The sequence below is a fragment of the Tursiops truncatus genome, chromosome 5 (assembly GCF_011762595.2).
Source record: "Tursiops truncatus isolate mTurTru1 chromosome 5, mTurTru1.mat.Y, whole genome shotgun sequence".
Lineage (NCBI taxonomy): Eukaryota > Metazoa > Chordata > Mammalia > Artiodactyla > Delphinidae > Tursiops > Tursiops truncatus.
The window spans coordinates 69504719-69524370 of record NC_047038.1 but is presented as its reverse complement, the minus strand read 5'-3'; the positions used below and the strand labels follow the sequence as shown (position 1 = coordinate 69524370).

General features: G+C 35.1%; 1 protein-coding gene across 1 annotated transcript in view; it reads left to right on the top strand.

Annotated features, from left to right (window-relative positions):
- The window catches only part of COX7B2 (cytochrome c oxidase subunit 7B2), a 165955-nt gene that overhangs the window by 79921 nt on the left and 66382 nt on the right, over positions 1-19652 (top strand). Inside the window, exon 2 of the mRNA XM_019928039.3 lies at positions 1806-1861. The gene's annotated coding sequence lies outside the window, so the exon portion shown is untranslated. The remainder of the gene's footprint in view (positions 1-1805; positions 1862-19652) is intronic.

The window sequence follows — 19652 nt, the reverse complement described above, 5'->3', positions numbered from 1 at the left end:
CTAGTCTCTGTCATCCGTCTTCTCTGTCTGTACTCACGTCCTCTCGTATCTCACGTCTTTAAATACTGTCAGTGATTGGACAACCCTGTTTTATATTTAAAGCTTGATATCCTTCTCTAAACTCCACACTGATATAGCCACTGCTTTCTTTATATTGTTCCTCTTCTGATAGACATCTCGAAATTCATATATCCAAAGTCAAAATAATTATTTCCCCTAAAAGTAACCTGTTTTTCCCATGGTTTCCCAGTCCCACTAAATGGCAGCTCTGTTCTTTCAGTTGCTCAGATCAAAAACTTTTATGCCATCCTGACTCTTCCTGTTCTCTCATATCCAACATCCAATTTATTAAATCTTTATTTTTAATTTGCCATTTCTTGGTTAGTGTACTTATCTTCAGGTAACACTAGGACCTGATCTAAAATATAGGGCACTTGGTGGCTCTCTGGCAACTGGAGTCCTAATGGGAAGAAGTAACCTCTGTCTCCATTTTATACCAGCTGGCTCCGGGCCTGCTTCTAACAGGATGGACCACATGGAACTCCAACACCACTGCTCTCTGACTTCGCTATTGATGGAAACTCTTGTGGCTTTGCCACATGCCAGATTGGTTCATGTCAGATGTTGCCTCTCACCAAACAAGGCTGCATTTGCCTTAATGAACCTCTCCGTACAAAGATTAAGGAGTAATGCCGATAATGGTAGTCACCTAACTCCTCCTAACATACTCTCTCTGCAGGGTTTTCTCCTCTGGGGCCTGTCCTTTTTTCATCCAATGTTCTTTTTTTCTTTCCTTCTCGCCCACATTTTTTTGTTTGTTTTTAATTAATTAATTAATTTTTTGGCTGCGTTGGGTCTTCATTGCTGTGCACAGGCTTTCTCTAGTTGTGCCGAGCCGGGGCTACTCTTTGTTGTGGTGTGCCGGCTTCTCATTGCAGTGGCTTCTCCTGTTGCGGAGCACAGGCTCTAGATGCACGGGCTTCAGTAGTTGTGGCACACAGGCTCAGTAGTTATGGCTCACGGGCTCTAGAGCGCAGGCTCAGTAGTTGTGGCACATGGGCTTAGTTGCTCCGCTGCATGTGGGATCTTCCTGGACCAGGGCTTGAACCCGTGTCCTCTGTATTGGCAGGCGGGTTCTTAAACACTGTGCCACCAGGGAAGTCCCTCACCCATGTTTTGGAAAACTGTGTTAATATCTGTTTCTGGGTAGGTAGGGCTTCCTATCATCCACATATACTTTGGTCTAAAGTAATAAATGTATCATTTTCTCCAGGTGTATTTTTACTTTATAGAATGAAAAAAATTGTTCCTATCACTAGAATTCGAGACATTAGTATGATGGCAAATTTGATTTATGGCACAAACAGTAGAGGAGTTCATGCTTGTTTCCCTGAACTCACGTGGAAGAGGTAGCTCCCTATTCTCCATACACATAAGGTGAACCTTGATCAGAACTCTCCCTATTTGAGCTTGGGTACAGGTAGATAGTAACTCATGGAGGCAGCTGACAGATGAAAGGGGGTGATCTCAAATACATGGGTTGAGAAAAATTTACAAACTCCTTCTGTATCACTATAGAAAGACAGGTAACTATGTCCTCTTCCTTTCAAATACTTTGCAATTCTTTCCTTTGTACTTTAAGTTATTTCTTAAAGTTTATTTAATCAGGTGTCACTCGTATAAAAATATTTACTGTTGGTGAAGTAGTCTATGGTGATTTTCTCTGGGTAATATAGCCCATCCTTACCTTTTGCCTTTTTCTGTTTCCTTGAAACCTCACACTAATTTTCTAATTATATTTTTAGGAATCTGAATCTTGAACTTTCTGAGGAGAGCATCTGAGCTTCAGAGTTCCTATCAGGTAATGACAAAATATGGAAAAGACCCATGGTGCTGAGATTAGAATTTCACTGTGAGTGTCAATTTTAGATAATGTTGAGGATCCCTCCTTTTTTATGAAAGAAAGAAAGAAAGTTAAAGTTCTGGTAAGAAATTTTGTAAAAATTAAAATTGACAACAAAACCGTTTTAAAAAGTTGTATGTACTCTTAAGCACTCTATTTATTATTCAGAATTAGCCTAACCACAGAAAGTATAAGAGACATATACCAGTCTAAATAAACAAATGTTTCCAAAATAAGATATTTCCTATCTGTCGAAAAAGTTTTACTTGATTGACTAACTTGATAGTCTTAATGCAATCAGTTGGATGAAAAATAAAATGTGTATTGCCAGCAAACATTTTAGAGAGATAAGCACTTGTTGCAAGTACTATACATGCTTAGAAAAATCTTTACTTTGGCCAGCTAAGACCACCACATGTTTTAAAATGTCATCCATCATTTCAGTGTTAAGAGCGCCCCCTGGTGTGATTGTCTAATTATGTTTATGAGAAATTTAGGCACTATTTTTTTTTAATTTTTAAAAATTTTTATTGAATTCTTTTTTTTTATTGAAGCATAATTGATTTACAATATTATATTAGTTTCAGGTATACAGTATAGTGATTCAATATCTTTGCAAATTATACTCCATTTTAAGTTATTACAAGATAATGGCTGTAATTCCCTGTGCTGTACAGTATATCCTTGTTGCTTATCTATATTAGACACTGTTTTTAAAACCTCATTTTGCTATTAGATGGTAATAGACCTTCTTTTTATACTCTGCTGACCTGACCAGTATGGTATGTAACTATCTAGAAATATGAATTTAATTTTTTCCTTGCTGTTATCCATGTTTATATCTGGAATCAGTGGTTAGCTTGAAAGTAGAATTTGGTAATAGTAATCCCTAAACTTCTTCAGTTAAAGTTAAGGACCAATAATATATCCTTTGGTAAATGTGAAATTGTATACTGAGATAAAATTTTATAGGATAATCAAATTCTTTGGTGGTAATAACCTTGTTAAAGGGCAAATTTCTGTGAACAGTTTCTTTTTGGTAAACTCATGGGCATTTTAATAATTAAACATGAGAATTCAGACATTGCATTTTGATTTTGAAATATTCATTGTTTGGAAAAATTAATCCAAGTTTTAAGATTTTCTTACAACCCAGCAGCCCCCCTATAACCACGGAACTTGCAAATGTAAGCATAATAATTCATCCCTGAATCACAATAGACCTCTCATCCATCCCCTAAAATCACCCCCACTCCTGTAAATTCTCATTCGAACTTGGCAGCAGGGTGTCTATTTTATTACTGTCATTTTTCCTTGCATTTAATATTTAGTCCTTTGGGAATAATTAAACCATCCTTGCAAAGTGAAAGTGTGCATAATATTCTAAACTACATTTCTGTAAATTTGATAACTGCAATTATATTTCCCCCTACTGTGTCTTCTCCAAACTTAGATTGTTGTGATCGTTTTAACCATTTCTCATAGGTTCTATGTTCTAAACTTGATCATTTACAGGGCTATCACACTGAGCTGTTTGGAATAGACTGCTTTTACTTTCATTTTCTTCTGTATGGTTCCTCTTTCAATTGAATTCTGAAGCCATAAGCTTAGCACAGTATTTATATTATGTCCTGGCCTGTTAAAAGGAAATTTTCTAAAATATAGAATAAAAAAAAATCAGAACAGCGAACCTATCATAGTAGACCTGTGTTTGAATCTGGTTTGCAAATTTATTAGCATCGTGACCTTGGATAAGTCAGTGAGCCTCTCAGAGCCTTAATCTCTTCTCCTGTAAAAGGGAAATACAAATCAGTACTTTGCAGAATGTTGTTAATTCATCTTTTATGTTAATATGTATTTGAGATTTATTATCTGCCAGATTTAAGGCTGGATGCCTCATGAGCATTTAGTTCTCACAACAGTTCTGTGAAGTAGGTGCTTTTATTTCTATATTATTGATGAGGCTTAGAGAAGCTAAGAAGCCTGTTAAGTGCAAAGGCCAAGATTCCAATCGAGGTCCTTTTGACTTAAAATGAGCTTATAAACACTATGCTTCGTATATGTTTTAATCCTACTTACTCATTTCTGCTAATTTATTGATTTTGTTGTCCTTAAGGTCAGATTATCTCCCAATGCACAAACATACAGGAAACCAATCTTTTGAAAAAGAAGAGCTGGATCTTTTAACATGGATGCTCTTCTTGTCCGAAAACCAGAATTATTTTGAGAATTTATTCTTCTATACAATTTTTTTCAAACCAGGCAATGCACTAAGAGATCCTTTGTTATTATTTTCGTTGAGCTAATAGCAGTAACAAGGACTATTGGGTTGGTGAACCTTAAGGCACCTTCATGCAGAATATAAAGGCAGGATAATAGAATGCTAATTTTAGGCACTGTTGCATGCTTCCACCTCACCATTTCTGCTGGTTTTCTCTGGAGCTGGGACCACAATCTATTCCTTTTTGCCTTGCTGTTCTTATTTAAGTATCTAATTACTTGGATTGGCTTTGTGAAGACTACATCATTTTCCTTATGGTTTAAGAATTTTTCCTCATATTCTAGATACCAGATTTTATTCATTAATTGCTACAGAGGCTATAAGTTTCTGGTTTCGCTAATAAGTTGTTTTGAAGGCTACTAAGTAACTCACCATGGAAACATGGTGTGAACAGGCTTGTCCTTTGCTTAATAAAATCTAGTGTTTCATAATATTCCTTTGGTCCTTGAGATTTGCTCTAGGAAGTAGGCTGTTCAACCATGATTCAAGAGCACATTGTTGGGTTTCTCAATGGCTGAGTGACTGTTTTCTTGTTGAAGTTGCCTCATGTGCTTGGGTCAGATGTATAGGCATTAATGTGAGCAGCTGTGTATATTATTATGTCTTACTGAGGTTGCACATTACGCCAAACACCACTGCCACTAGGAAAATCAACTCAATCATCATCATTGAATCCATGAATGAGTGAAGAAATGGGAGTTGTTTTAGTTTTCTACCCTCATTTCTGCCCCACTCCTACACTTATTCCCCTGACTGCCTACCACACACATGTGCACACACAGCATTTGGTGAGTTTGTTCTTGGACTTGTTTAATGTTTGTGGAATCCGGTCTTTTTTTCCAAATCCTCTGATATTATTTTGGGTTAAGCCCTCATATTTTTCATTTGAACAATTGGAATACTCCTTTAACTGAATTCTCTCTCTTCAGTGTTACATGCCTCCAGTAAACTGTCCCTAGTAACACCAGAATAATTTTCCTAAAACATAGAACTCATAACAGCTTAAAATTATTCATTGTCTCATTGTTCAGAAAGAGCCTTTGGTTCTTGCTTACTCTCTTCTAATTTGTCTCCCTACCATTGTCTTTACCTTCTGAATTCTGTGCTTTGCTCCACTGAAAAATTACAAATCCCAGAATGCTTTTCACTTCCTTTGCCTTCCTGTGCCTTTATGCACTAACGCACATGCCTTTATGCCAGTAACACCCTTCTGCACTTCATTTGGCGGGCTCCACTTTCTCCTCTAAGACAATCCTTCCCTGACAAAATTCTCACCCCACAAGCACATACTCAGTCTAAGTGCTTCTTCAGGGGAATTGCAAGATCCTGTGCTCACTTCTGTTGTTACAAGGCTTAGATTAGGTGGGCAGCTTGAAGGCAAGTATTATGGTATATTATTCAATGTACCACAGAGCCAGATATTTAGAAAATGCTCAGGACAACTTTATTTATGAAGCCCATGAAGAGGCTTAATGAAGAATAGAAAGATACTGTGTTAGGATTCCCACGAAGATCTCATGCCTCAGTCAGGCTTCCAAGCTTATAGATCAAAATGTCTGACTTCTGTCAGCCATTACTGGGCAAGATGGTGAAGCAGCCATCAGTTGACGTTATATGCTCTCTTTCATTTACATTGAATCTTTTACATTTTCACTTAAATTGACTTTTTCCCAGCACTCATATACGCCTCAGTACCCCTCTGTGACAGTGATTTTTTGTGGCTTAATATTCATTCTCTTCTTCTTTTTACTTGTGGTGTCAAGAGAAAAAAAAAGACCGCAAGCCCCCCATTATCTCTTTCTCCTTTTTGCTATGGGAGACAATTTGCCATAATTCTGTCCAATGAAATATAAACAGGAATCTGATGGAATTTCTGGGAAGTCTCTGTGTTCTTGCTGTTGATGGTATCTTGTCTTCCTTCTGGCCCTTTCTTTCTTCCTTGCTCCTGGAAGGTACACACGATGACTGGAACTGGAGCAGCCACCTTGCTGCCTTGAAAGGTTAGGAATATTACTGAGATTTTAGCCATGACATACCTGAACTTTCAAATCAATAACAGTAATTTCCTTCCCTTGGAATTCTCATTATATGAGCAAAATTTACCGTTTTGTGTTTAAGCCATTGTTATTTGAGTTTTCTGTTGCATCAACTGACTCACTTCCCAAACTGATACTTCTTACATTTTAAATGAATGCATTAGAAGTTAGTGGTATAAGTTTTCCACCTCTCCACCTATGTTTTATATCTGTTAACTCAACAACCATGTATTTAGACCTACTGTCACCATGTATGTACTACCCTAGACACTAAGATATAATGACTGGAACACCATGCCTATGTAAATGGCTTACAGTCTCATGGGTGCATAGAAACAAAATTAATTATGATATTGTGTATTAATAATGATTAACTATGACAATATGAGATAGAATATATAATACAGCAAATGCCACAGCAGTATATGTAGAAAAGCCTGAAGGTAAACAGAAGAGAGTATTTACAATTTGATCAAGCTCTCCTAAAAATAAAATCAAAATTTTTAAAATCAGAGAAATGAATCTCTCATCTGGGATTTCAGGCACCCTGAACAGGACTTAGTCCTTGTGCCTTTTTAGTGACAGCGTAGGTGGTTACTTACCTTTATGTGTCAGCCTTCTGCCTCTTACTAATAATTAAAATGAGCACTGTCTAGGAGACCAGAGATAAAATCCACACTTTGAATTGCTGACAGGCTGTCTTTGGAAAGCCAAACTGGTGAAAAGCAATTTGTGGAGAAGGAGGGACAAGAAATGACACAGGAAGTTGCCAAGGATTCAACTGACACACAGAGTAGTAAGCCAAGAGCTGTGACAAGGATGGCAGTAAACAAGAAACCGAAGCTCAGTTGTTGAAAGGCAAGAGTTAGGTAGTGGAGAGAGACATCAAAGCATTAGGCAGCCAACATCCTGGAACAAACTCACAATGAGGGAGAGCTAGGGAACAAGCCTCCTCAGGAGAGCACAAAAATAGGCTCCAGGACTCCAGGACTCTCGCTGAAGTCTGTGAGGAAGGCCAGAAGCAGATCATAATAAGGACACTATTTATAAAATCACAGCAACTCAAAGGAGTTAAAATGAGAAAATGGTCTCAAAGTAAAGCATAAAAATTTTAATCAGTCAATGTTTTGAAAAGACACGAAACACTCAAAGAAGCTGATTCAAAAAGAGAGTCCAGGGACATTGGCATTGATTTCAGTGCTTGATCTTAAGGTGATTATTTTTGGTACAGATTTTGAAATGAAAAAAAGCTCAGGAAAGGCAAAATCAATCTGGAATAAAATTTCTGGGATTGGGCCAAATGCCATTCAGAATTCTCAGGTCTTGGGATAAGCTACAGAACTGAGCACATTACCATTTATTCTAACTGTGACACAGGGTTTTCCCAGAAGATGAATGAGAGGAAAGCTGCCAGTGATCCAGGTTTGAATAATAAGGACTGACCATCTCCAGTCTACCACACACTTGAGAGAAGCTATGAATACCAATAAGGCATCAAGACATGTTGTGTGATCACAGAATACTCCATACTTTTACTCTACTCAGGATTAATGGACCAAGTTATGCTTGGTCCGTTAATGCATGACCACCAGGGTCTGATAGAAAATTATAGATACTCTCCTAGGGCATAAGTCCAATCTTCCTGAAAAAAACAGGGAACAACTAACATAGGTAACAGGTATTTTGGCTTCTGTGACCATATTCCATCTGTACTCTTCATCTAATGAGGGATGCTAATTACCTGTTCTAATGAAATTTGATCAAGAGTGGTTTTCTGAGATATATATATATCATATATATGAGATATGTTTGCATTTTATGTATTTTTATATCTGAACTATATTGAATCACTTATAATATTACAAATTATCTAAATTATTTCTAATGTAAGACATACAGGTAGTTCATTCATGATGTTTTTTTTTTACTTTTAAAGTGCTGCCTCTGAGGAAGCATGATTATTTTGCATGATGTCAAATGTCATAGAATAGGGATTTGACCTAAATAACTTTTAACTTTCCTTCATCATTTGATGCTGATCTAGAATATGCAAATTCACCTAAATTTTCCTAGAAGCTATTTTGCTTGCTTTGCCTCATCTGTGAAGCAGTAATGTGCTTTCAAAGAGTATACTGTTTTCTAGATTTACATTCTATGCATCCAGAATTCAGTAAATACCCATGTTCACTTATCCATGTCTTCTTTGTTTACAGTAATTTCAGTTATTTCAACCTCAGTCTTTCGGAATGAGGAGTTCTGACCTTTGGTATCTTTTTCACTTATAAATCTGTTCTATGGTTTATTATTATTATTGTCCTTCTCCAAACCTTACCTTGCTCTTTGGTATTTCTGAAATGTGGCAGCAAACAGCATGAGGCTGCATAGGAACACATAAAACAGAATGTTATAAAAAACTCTTTGTGGATATTTAATCATCATTACTTTTCTGAGAGCACTGTCTCATCCTGTTGATGAAACCTATTCCCAAAATTACATATTCCTGATTTTTATAAACAAGTGTGTGATTATAGTAAGCCATTAATATTTGATGAATATGACTTGAAGATTGCATTAGATTTCCAAAAGGGATCAAGGATATATAATAATCAGGAATTACTTACGAATTTGCAAAGGAGTTTGATTTAAAGAGGTGTTTTTTTAGCTTCCCAGTATCCTCTTTAGATTATTTATATAGGAAGAGATATTTTTATGCCAGGAGTTTTCATCTATAGAAAACCCAAGTTAATGTTTTCATTAATTTGTGCCTATATTTTTATGTTTGGGTTGGATCTCATTTTTATGGTGTGCAGGCTCCCACAGGTGAGTCTGATGCACACCAATATATGAGAACATTCTAAAATATCCAATAAAATTATGAAGAGAGACAGTTTTTATAATGAGAAGATACTTAGAAATATGTTTAAGGTTCTGTGTTGACTTCAAATTAAATATAATTGCAAAGTATATGTTGCGGACTGAATATTTGTGTTCCCCCAAAATTCATTTGTTGAAACCTTAACTTCTAGTGTGATAGTGTTAAAGGTGGGGCCTTTGGGAGCTTATTAAGTTTAGATGAAGTCATGAGAGTGGAGCCCCCATAGTGGGATTAGTATTAGAGGTATAAGGATTATCAGTATAATTATTATAAGAAGAGGAAGAGACTAGAGCTCTATGTGAGGACACAGCGAGCTAGGACACACTGCAAGCCAGGAAGAAAGCTCTCACCAGGAACCAGATTTGCCAGCACTTTGATCTTGGACTTTACAGCCTCCAGAACTGTGAGAAATTCTGTTGTTTAAGCAACTAAGTCTATGGTTTTTTGTTACAGTGGCCTGAACAGATTAATACGGTATGCATTGGAAGCCAGGAACAGTTTGAAAAATTTCAAATCTTTTTCTTCCTTTTTCAAAAAAAATATATATTTATTTATATATTTGGTTGCACTGGGTCTTAGTTGTGGCTGGCGGGCTCCTTAGTTGTGGCTCGCCAGCTCCTTAGTTGCGGCACGTGGGCTCTTTAGTTGTGGCAGGTGGGCTCCTTAGTTGTGGCATGTGAACTCTTAGTTGCGGCATGCATGTGGGATCTGGTTCCCTGACCAGGGATCGAACCTGGGCCCCCTGCATTGGGAGTGCAGAGTCTTAGCCACTGTGCCACAAGGGAAGTCCCTCAAATCTTTTTCTAATTAACTAAAGTTGGCTACTAAACTCACAGCTGCCTTCAAGTGTAATAAAGAATGGCAGCCAAATGACCAATAGTGGGCATTACTGAAAAGATGCTCTATCAGGAAATAGAATGTTCGGAAAATGTAGTGCAGATATTTTCTATAACTAAATTGAAATATGGAAAAACTTGGTTAAACAGAATGCCTAGAGAACAGTGTTCTAATTTCATTGGATCTTTGATAAAATTTGAGCTGAATGTCCTTTGTGACTCAGTTGTTATTGACAACTTTCTTCATCATCAGTAAAATGCTATCCTATCTTCTCTCCCTTAATGTAATCAGAACTGAATCTTTTTTTTTTTGCATTTGGAAACTTTACCCTGAAGCATATTTCTCATTCTGTAGTACGATGGAGGGATAAAGATGAAGAATGCATAGGCTTCGTTTGTAATGGGACTCTCTAATATTAGTTTTGTGTGATTTGCCACCTTATGTTACTAATGGAATATAGAGAATTCTAGATAAAGTTTCAAGTTAATGGTTTTATTGAAAAAAAACTGTTTCAAATCTTAACTCTTAAAAGTATTTTTCAATAGTTGAATTTATAATGAAGAGATTGACACTTTCATCATAATAGCCATTAACCTAAAGAATTTTGTAAGAGAGGACTTAGGAGATTGATATAATCTAAAATAAACTACTTAAAACACACTATTTAAAGCACAACTGATTCTGCACACTACTTTTTGAAATTAATGTAGGTCTAAACAGAGCTCTATCTATAGTTTATGTCATACCACTACGCAGTATGAAGTACTTATTCTGTGCTGGGCATTGAGTTAAATGTGTACATACACATGCATACACATATAAAATCTCATTGCTATATAATATATATAGTCTAATTTCTGTAACAACCTAGTAAAATTAATATATTTGTGAAATTAACATGAGTTTGTGTGTTTGTGGGTATGTGGGTGTGAGTGTTCAGAGCAATAGCAAACAAAATTGTTCTATTTTATTATCAGGTAGAACATATTTATTATTGTTGTTGTTAAGCTTGTTCTAAAATTTGAGGAAATAAAATTAAAACTTAATTGAACTCTCAGAAATAAGGGCTAAAATAAAAATATGGAAGATATAAAAGAAGCAACACTAAAATTATTAAAATAGTGTCCTCACGGGAGTAAGAATCAGGAACAGGGCAGGAACAGCAGGAGGCTTGTGTTTTATCTCATCAACCTGTTAAAAACCACTTGATTTTTTAAAGAATATGCTGTTATAAATATGAGGTTTAAAATGTAAAAAAGTAATAAAATCATTTTATGAGTTAAAAAAAAGAAATGAAGTGCTTAAAATACATACTGTCAGAACCATTCTAGGGTGCTTTAGAATCAGGTAGAAAAGAAGCGAGTTCATCAATTAGGTAAGTATAAATTAATTAACTTTAAAATAGCAGTCAGTAGTTATAAGCCAACTTCTATACACTCATTTTAAAACATTTTTTTAAATTGTGGTGACATATATATATAACATAAAATTTTCCATTTTTAAGTGTACAATTTTGTGGCTTTAATTACATTCACAATATTGTACAACCATCACCACTGTCTATTTCCAAAATTTTTTCATTGCTCCAAAGAGAAACTCAGTACCCATTAAGCAATAACTTCTCATTCTGCCCAGACCCTGGTAATCTCTAATCTACTTTGCATTGTTAGGAATTTGCCTATTCTAGGTATTTCATGTATATGTCTTATGGTCTAAGACATAAATGGACTTACACTACCTAATGCACTTAAAGGCTGGGTTAGTAGTTGAGTTTTCCTTAAGAAGCTATATCCTATTCAGTGAGTTTTTTTTTTTTCCTAGTAAAAGCCATTTCTTTCACTTCTTCTAAATCAATAAGAGGACTAGGCATGCTTACTGTCTCAAATGCAGCTAACGGACCATTCTTTCATTGCCTTTCTCCAGTGGTCTGCCCTCTGAGTGTAAGTGAGAATTTACGTGTGTATGTATGTGTGAGTGTGTGTGTTTGTGTGTGTGTGTGTGTGTGAGAGAGATGTATTGGTGTATCTCAAAACAATTATTTCATTTGTTCTGATTCTGAAAACAATCCATTTTCATTACAGTAAACTGGAAGAACATTTGGTTGCTAACTTTGATATTATAAACAATGTAGCAATAAACAGCATGGTGCATCATTTCTGATGAATTCTACTTTAATTTAACAATATGCCTTCCATTACCCAGAGAAGCAGTGGAAGCCCTTTGTTAAAGACGTAGAAACTGTTAAGCCAAAGTTGCTGAATATCTGTGAAACAGACTCCCTACCCTCTCCTACACCCTTACTAGACTAGGCGAGCAAGAAATAAATATTTATTGTGTGAAGCCATTAAATGTCAAGGTTTTTCTATTACAGCAGCTTCCATTACCTTAACTAATACAATCACCCTTTGAACATTTCCTGTTAAAGTTGCCTTAGGCACTTAAAACTCATTAAGTCCAGAGTACATTTTCTTATCTTCTGCTAAACCCAATGCCCAGAAAGGAAAATGTCCTGTATTTCCTCACAACTCTACTACTGCTCTGGCCATCAGATGTGTGTGTGTGTTTTTTTCCCCACAGTAACCAGTTCTCCAGCATGTCAGATGTTGATGCAATTCAGTTAAATTCTGACACTAACCAAAGTTAGTAAAAATTCCACAGATTAAGGGCTCAGTTCCACAAGACTTCTGCTCACTTCAGAAGTCAAGTGCAAGTCGTAGGTCCCCAGGCTACCCGCAACTTGACTACAAATTAGAGGTTCCCATGATACCCTCCTCATGTTCGATAATGTACTGGAGTGGCTGATAGAACCCAAGAAAACAGTTTAGTTACTCTTCCCAATTTATTATAAAGGATATTTTAAAGAATACAAATGAACAGCCAGATGAAGAGATACATAAGTTGAGCCTAGAAGAGTCCCACGTGCAAGAGCTTCTGTCTCTGTGGAGTTGGGTGTGCCATCCTCCTGGCATGTGTATGTATTCACCAACCTAGAAGCTCTGTGAACCCTGTACTTTTGGGATTTATATGGAGGCTTTATCATGTGGGCATGATCAATTATTAACTCAATTTCCAACCCCTCTGCCTTCTCTAGCGAATGGGGGTGGGATGGGGTTGAAAGTTCCTAGCTTCTCATCATGACTTGCTTTCTCATGACCAGCCCCCATCCAGGTGCCCATCAGGAGTCACCTCATTAGAACAAAAGGTGTTTCCATCACTCAGGAAATTATAAGTGTTTTGGGAGCTCTGTGTTAGAAACTGGGGTAAAAGACTAAATAGTAGCAGGAACCAGGGGCAAATATATATATATATGTGTGTATATATATATATATATATATATATATATATATATATACACACACACAAATATTTATATTTACTATTATTTCACACCTGGTCTTCCACCTTTTTTTCTTCCTAGTAATGAACTAAGTGTACTACCAGTCACTTACACTAGGAAAAAAAGTCATTTTAACTTACTTCTTATCTCCCTTACCCAATGGCTTTCCATTTCCTAGAAAAAAATTTCTATGTACATTGTTCCTCTTGTCTCTATTTGCATAGCATCTTCCCTAATTCAAGCTCTCTTTATCTCTTGGTAGGACAATTGTCATAACTTTCTAACCCATATTTCATTTCTTCTACAAGCTCTTCCTGTGGAACTGATTAATATCCCTAACTTGTTTCTGATATACCAGGACCTTTTACCCAAATTGTATGTACTAAAGTTCAAATTCTTTATCTGTGATCTGCCTTTTGACTTAATTTTGCTGTCTTATTTCATATGGCTCCCCATATGGTACAGTATATTGTGTGAACTGAAATACTTGCAGTTCTATTACATACTCTTTATTTTCTTACCTCCCTTTGTTCTCTTTACTTGGAATATCTTGCTCCTCCATCTCAGAATATGTGAATTCTCCATTATATCAAGGTCCAACTTAAATGATATTTCTTCCACAAACTTCTCTGATCCTCTTCTTTAATAATTTCTTCATTCCTTAAAGGAAGGGGTATCATTTATGACACATTGCTTTTCTTATAGTTATTCTTGTATGTCTTATCTCTTCCACTAGAGAAAGAACTTCATGATGACATACTTTAATAAAACTATTATTAATAGAATTTTACCTGAAAAAAATTGCACATGGAAATAAAGATATCAAATATTTTTGTAATAGAGTAAAAGTGGGTACAAGCTGAGGTAGAAAATAGGTCTCCAGTGGACTTGTAGATTATTCTTAGACAACATAAGATACACTTACTCCCAGTCACCAAATAATTGTTGTGAAATGAGGGATACTGTTACTTCATAAGGTTCATCTAAACTAAATCATGATTCTTGGCATATTTTTCAATGTAAAATGAGATGAGTCTTGGCAGTATGTCACATACCATGATAAATAAATATATTCTCTTTAGAGAGGAATAGGTGATGAAATGATCCTTTGATGTTCCCCAAAGAATGCTGTATCCATTTTGATATGTAGAAAGACAGTAATCCAAAGCACATGCTTAGAATACTACTGTTGTCTTCATAGTTTAGGCTATCACTTGAGAAAGGAGTATTCTGTTTAATAGGTTTTCTACTCAACACTATTTTTTCTTGTGATTTATTAATTCTACTGTGCATCTAAATTTATTCTTTTGATTGTTACCTTGACTTTCATCTCATGCATATACCACATTTTATTCATCTTATCTCCTATGATTGACACTTAGTATTACCAGAAGAGGATTTTGTAGGTCACATGTACATGTAATTTTACTAAGTACTTCCTGATTGCTTTCCTGAAACAATTTACAGGCCTAACAGCAAAACCTGGCAGCTTAATTTCACCCTTATACTTTCTAACATTTCTACTATCCAACTTCCTGATTTTTGTCACTTTGAAAACTGGTATTTTGAAATTTGTATTACCTTAGTAGTGAAGATGAGCCTCTTTTTCATATATGCAGCCTTAGTTCATTCCTTCTTTTGGGTTTCTTGTCTTTCCCTGGTTAATTTTTAGCAGTTCCTTGTATATTCTCAATTAATAGTTTACAAGCATCTCTCCTAGTCTCTAATATCTTTTTTCTTTAATTAAAAAATTTTTTTACATCTTTTTTGGACTATAATTGCTTTACACTTTTGTGTTAGTTTCTGCTGTATAACAAAGTGCATCAGCCATATGTATACATATATCTCCACATCTCCTCCCTCTTGCGTCTCCCTCCCACCCTCCCTATCCCACCCCCCTAGGTGGTCACAAAGCACCGAGCTGATCTCCCTGTGCTATGCGGCTGCTTCCCACTAGCTATCTATGTTACATTTGGTAGTATATATAACTTTTCTTATAGTATTCTTCATTGCACAGAAATCCTTCATGTTTTGTCAAATCAGTAGTTTTTGCTTTATGTATTTCTTAATCAAATTTAATAAGGTATAATTTATATACAGTAAAATGTACCCATGCTGAGAGTACATCTTTATCCCTCCATCGTACTACAGAATGAGAAATATGCTTCAGGGTAAAGTTTCCAAATGCAAAAAAAAAAAAATTCAGTTCTTCTCATTACACCAAAAACTTCCCTTAAGACCCTTTGCAGTCAATTCCTGCCTTTCATCCCCAGCCCTAGACAACTAATGATCTGTTTTCTGTCACTAAAGATTAGTTTTGTTTCTTTTAGAATGTCATATAAATGGGATCATGCAGTGTGAACACTCTTTTTCACTTCTATTTATACTCAACATAATGTTTTTAAAGCATTAAAAGAAAATTTATATATATACATACATATATACGCATGTATACATGTATATGTGTATATGCATACACAGAGATAGATGTATACATAACTATACGTATATGTACAGTTTACTTTTCTTCCTATATATCCAAGTTGCTATTTGGTCTCATTTCTCTTCAGTCCTCCAGACTTCCTTTAGTATTTATTTTAGTAAAGATCTGCTGCCAACTCATTTTTAAAAAAGTGTATTTCAACTTCATTTTGGAAGAGTAGTTTCACTGGATATAGATTAGGTCTTAGCTGAATTGTTTTTCCTTTTGTACTTTGGACATGCCATTCTGTTGTCTACTGGCATCCACTGTTTGTGATATAAAGCCCATCATTGATTGCATCACTGTCAACATCTATGTAATGTATCAATTTTCCCCCTGCTTCCAGGGTTTTCTCTTTATCTGTAGCTTTCAGAAGTTGACTGTGAAGTACCTGAGTGTGATTTTCTTTGTGTTTATCCCACTGGGAGTTTGTTAAACTTCCTGGATATGTAAGTTAATATTACTTTTTTCTTTTTTTCCTTTATACTAAGTTTGTGAAGATTATTATAGCCCGTATTTCTTGAAATATTTTTCTTTCACTTTTTGTCTCTACTCTCCTGGTACTCCAAGTGAAATGTACATTGAATCATTTGATGTTACCCCAGAGTCTCTGAGCCTTTGTTTATTTTCTACATTTTTTTTGTCTCTGTTGTTCAAATTTTATTCATTCCATTGATCTATTTTCAAATTCACTGATTCTTTCTTCTTCAACTGGTGTTGACCCCATTTAGTAAATTTCAGTTGTACTTTTCAGACACAGAATTTCCATTTCATTCTTTTTTATAGTTTCTGTTTCTCTGCTAAGATTCTATATCTGTTCATAGATTGAAGTATATTTTCCTTTAAGTTTTGAATGTCTCCCTTTAATTCTTTGAACATATTTATAATAACTTCCTTGAATTATTTGCCTGGTATGTCTAGCATCTGTGGCCATTCAGAGTCAGATTCTATTAAATGATTATTTCATGAATAGGGGTCACAGTTTCTTGCGTTTATTCTTGTTTTGTTGCTTGCCTAATAGTTTTTGGTGGAAAAGTAGACATCGTAAGTAATATACTTTAATAATTTAGAAACTCCTTCTTTCTTTCAGTGATGATGATGATGATTTTGTTCTTCCAAAAAAAAAGAGGAAAAGGTCCTTATAAATTAACTTGTTTGGAATCAAATTTTGAAATCTATTTCTCCTGCAATGTTCAGCAGCTGATACTTTTTTTCAGCTTCCAGTTGCTGTTACTGCCTCTTTGTCCTCCTCCTCTTCTCTCCTGTTCTTCTTCCTTCTTCTCTCTTTATCTTTCTTCATTTTTCTTTTTCCTCTTTTGTCAAGCCTCCCAGCTCTTACCTGAGCCTGCTATTTAGTAATTAATCAAGAATTTTATGTGTAGAGTTTATATTCAGATTCTGAGGCTCATCCAGTCTATTAGCTTTTTCTTCAGTTATTGACATAATTTTTTCTACTTTATTATCTTATAATTGTGCACTACATTGGTTGGTTTTCAAATGCAAAAGCCCTGATTCTGACCTACTTACATATGATTTATTTTCCTTTTTATATATTTCTAGATTTGACTGTAATATATTGTTAAAGTTTTAATGTTGATTTTTATGTAGCTTTTTTTCTCTAATAATGTTGGTCTAGTTTTGATTTCAGGGTAATTCTGGACTCAAAGAATGAGGTGTGATGTATTTCTTCCTCTCATTGTAAAATTGTTCTGGCAGGGTTGATATTGTTTCTTTTTTATAAGTTCAGTAAAATTATCAGTAAAGCAGTTTGTCCTACAGTAGTCTTTGTGGGGAGTTGTTAAGTTACAAGTGCAATTTCCCTAGTATATATAGGGCTACTTAGTTTTTCTATAATTTTTAAGTTAACTGTATTGTAGTCATGAAATGTAATCTTTGTGATATGAGCACTTTAAATTTACTGTGACTAGTTTTATGGTCCAATGTATGATTTATTTTTAAATGATTGGGTGGAGAGTTCCATAAATGTCAATTAGATCAGGTTGATTAATAGAGTCATTCAAATCTTTTATTTCCTTAGTAATAGTCTATTTATTTAGTCTAATGCTTATGGGGTCATATGGTAAATATATGTTTAACTTTATGAGAACCTGCCAAACCATTTTCCAAACTGGCTATATCATTTTGAATTCCCACCCTCAATGAATGAGAGTTCTTATTGCTTCACATCTTCAGCAGATTTTGATCAGTCAGGATTTGTTCATTTGTTTTAATTTTAGCCGTTTTAATAGGTATATAGTAATACCTCATTGTAGTTTAAATTTCTTTTCCTAATGCCTAAGGTTGTTGAGACTCTTTTTCTATGCTTATTTACCACCTGTATATATACTTTGATGAAATGTCTGTTTATATCTTTTACATCTTTTTAAAATAATGATTTGTTATCGTGGAGTTTTCCCCTTATTATTGAGGGCTTTTTTTTTAACATCTTTATTGGAATATAATTGCTTTACAATGGTGTGTTAGTTTCTGCTTTGTAACAAAGTGAATCAGCCATACATATATCCCCATATCTCTATTATTGAATTTTAAAAGGTCTTAATATATTATACATGCAAATGTTTAATCCACTATGTGATTTGCAAATATTTTCTTTCAGTCTGTAGCTTGTCTTTTCATTAACAGTATCCTTTGCAAAAGTTAAGTTTTAAATTTTGATGAGGTCCTAATTAGCAAGTTTTATTTTTCCTTTTATGTATGTTACTTCTGGTGTCATAAAAATACTTATTACCAAACCCAAAATCTTACAGATAGCATTTTATTTTTCATGTTTTTTTCGAGAAATTTTAGTCTGACAGTTTCCATTTACATCTATGATCTATTACGAGTTAATTTTTGAATAAGATATTAGTTGTAGGTGGAGATTCATTTTTTAAAAATAAGGATGTCCAGCAGTTCCAGCAATAATTGTTGAAAAGACTATCCCTTTTTATTAATTTGCCTTTGCAAAAATCTATTGATTGTATTCATCTTGGTCTATTTCTAGACTTTCTATTCTACTCCACTAACATATGTCTGTTCTTTCACCAATACCACACTGTCATAATTGCTTTAGCTTTATAGTAAGTCTTGAAATGGGGAGTGTGAATCTTCTAACCTTGTTCTTTTTCAGGATTGTTTGGTTAGTGTAGTTCCTTTGTCTTTCCACGTGAATTTTAGAATCAGCTTGGCAAAATCTACCAAAATGTTTGCTGTGTTTTTGATTACGATTGCATTCAATTTGTAGATTAATTTTGTTAGAAGTTATATCTATTGTCTTATATCTGTTGAGTCTATCAAGCCACTTGCATGGTATATTTCTCCATTTATTTAAATCTTCTTTAATATATTTTATTAGTGTTTTGTAGTCCTCAATATAGAAATGTGATGGCTAATTTTATGTAAACTTGGCTGTGCCGTGGTATACAGGTACATAATCAACACCAGTCTGTATTTCACTGTGAAGGTATTTTTTAGATGATATTAACATTTAAATCATTAGACTTTGACTAAAGCAGATTGCCTTCCACACACACACACACACACACACACACACAACTGGTCTGTTACTCTGGAGAACTGGACTAATGCATAGAACTTATATGTATTTGGTTAATTTATATGTAAATTTTTTTTTTTTGGCGGTACGCAGGCCTCTTACTGTTGTGGCCTCTCCCGTTGCGGAGCACAGGCTCCGGACGCGCAGGCTCAGCGGCCATGGCTCACGGGCTCAGCCGCTCCGCGGCATGTGGGATCTTCCCGGACCGGGGCACGAACCCGTGTCCCCTGAGTCGGCAGGTGGACTCTCAACCACTGCGCCACCAGGGAAGCCCTTTAAATATTTTTGATGCTATTTCAAATGGGGTTTTCTTTTTAAAATTTCAGTTGTTGATTGATGCCATAA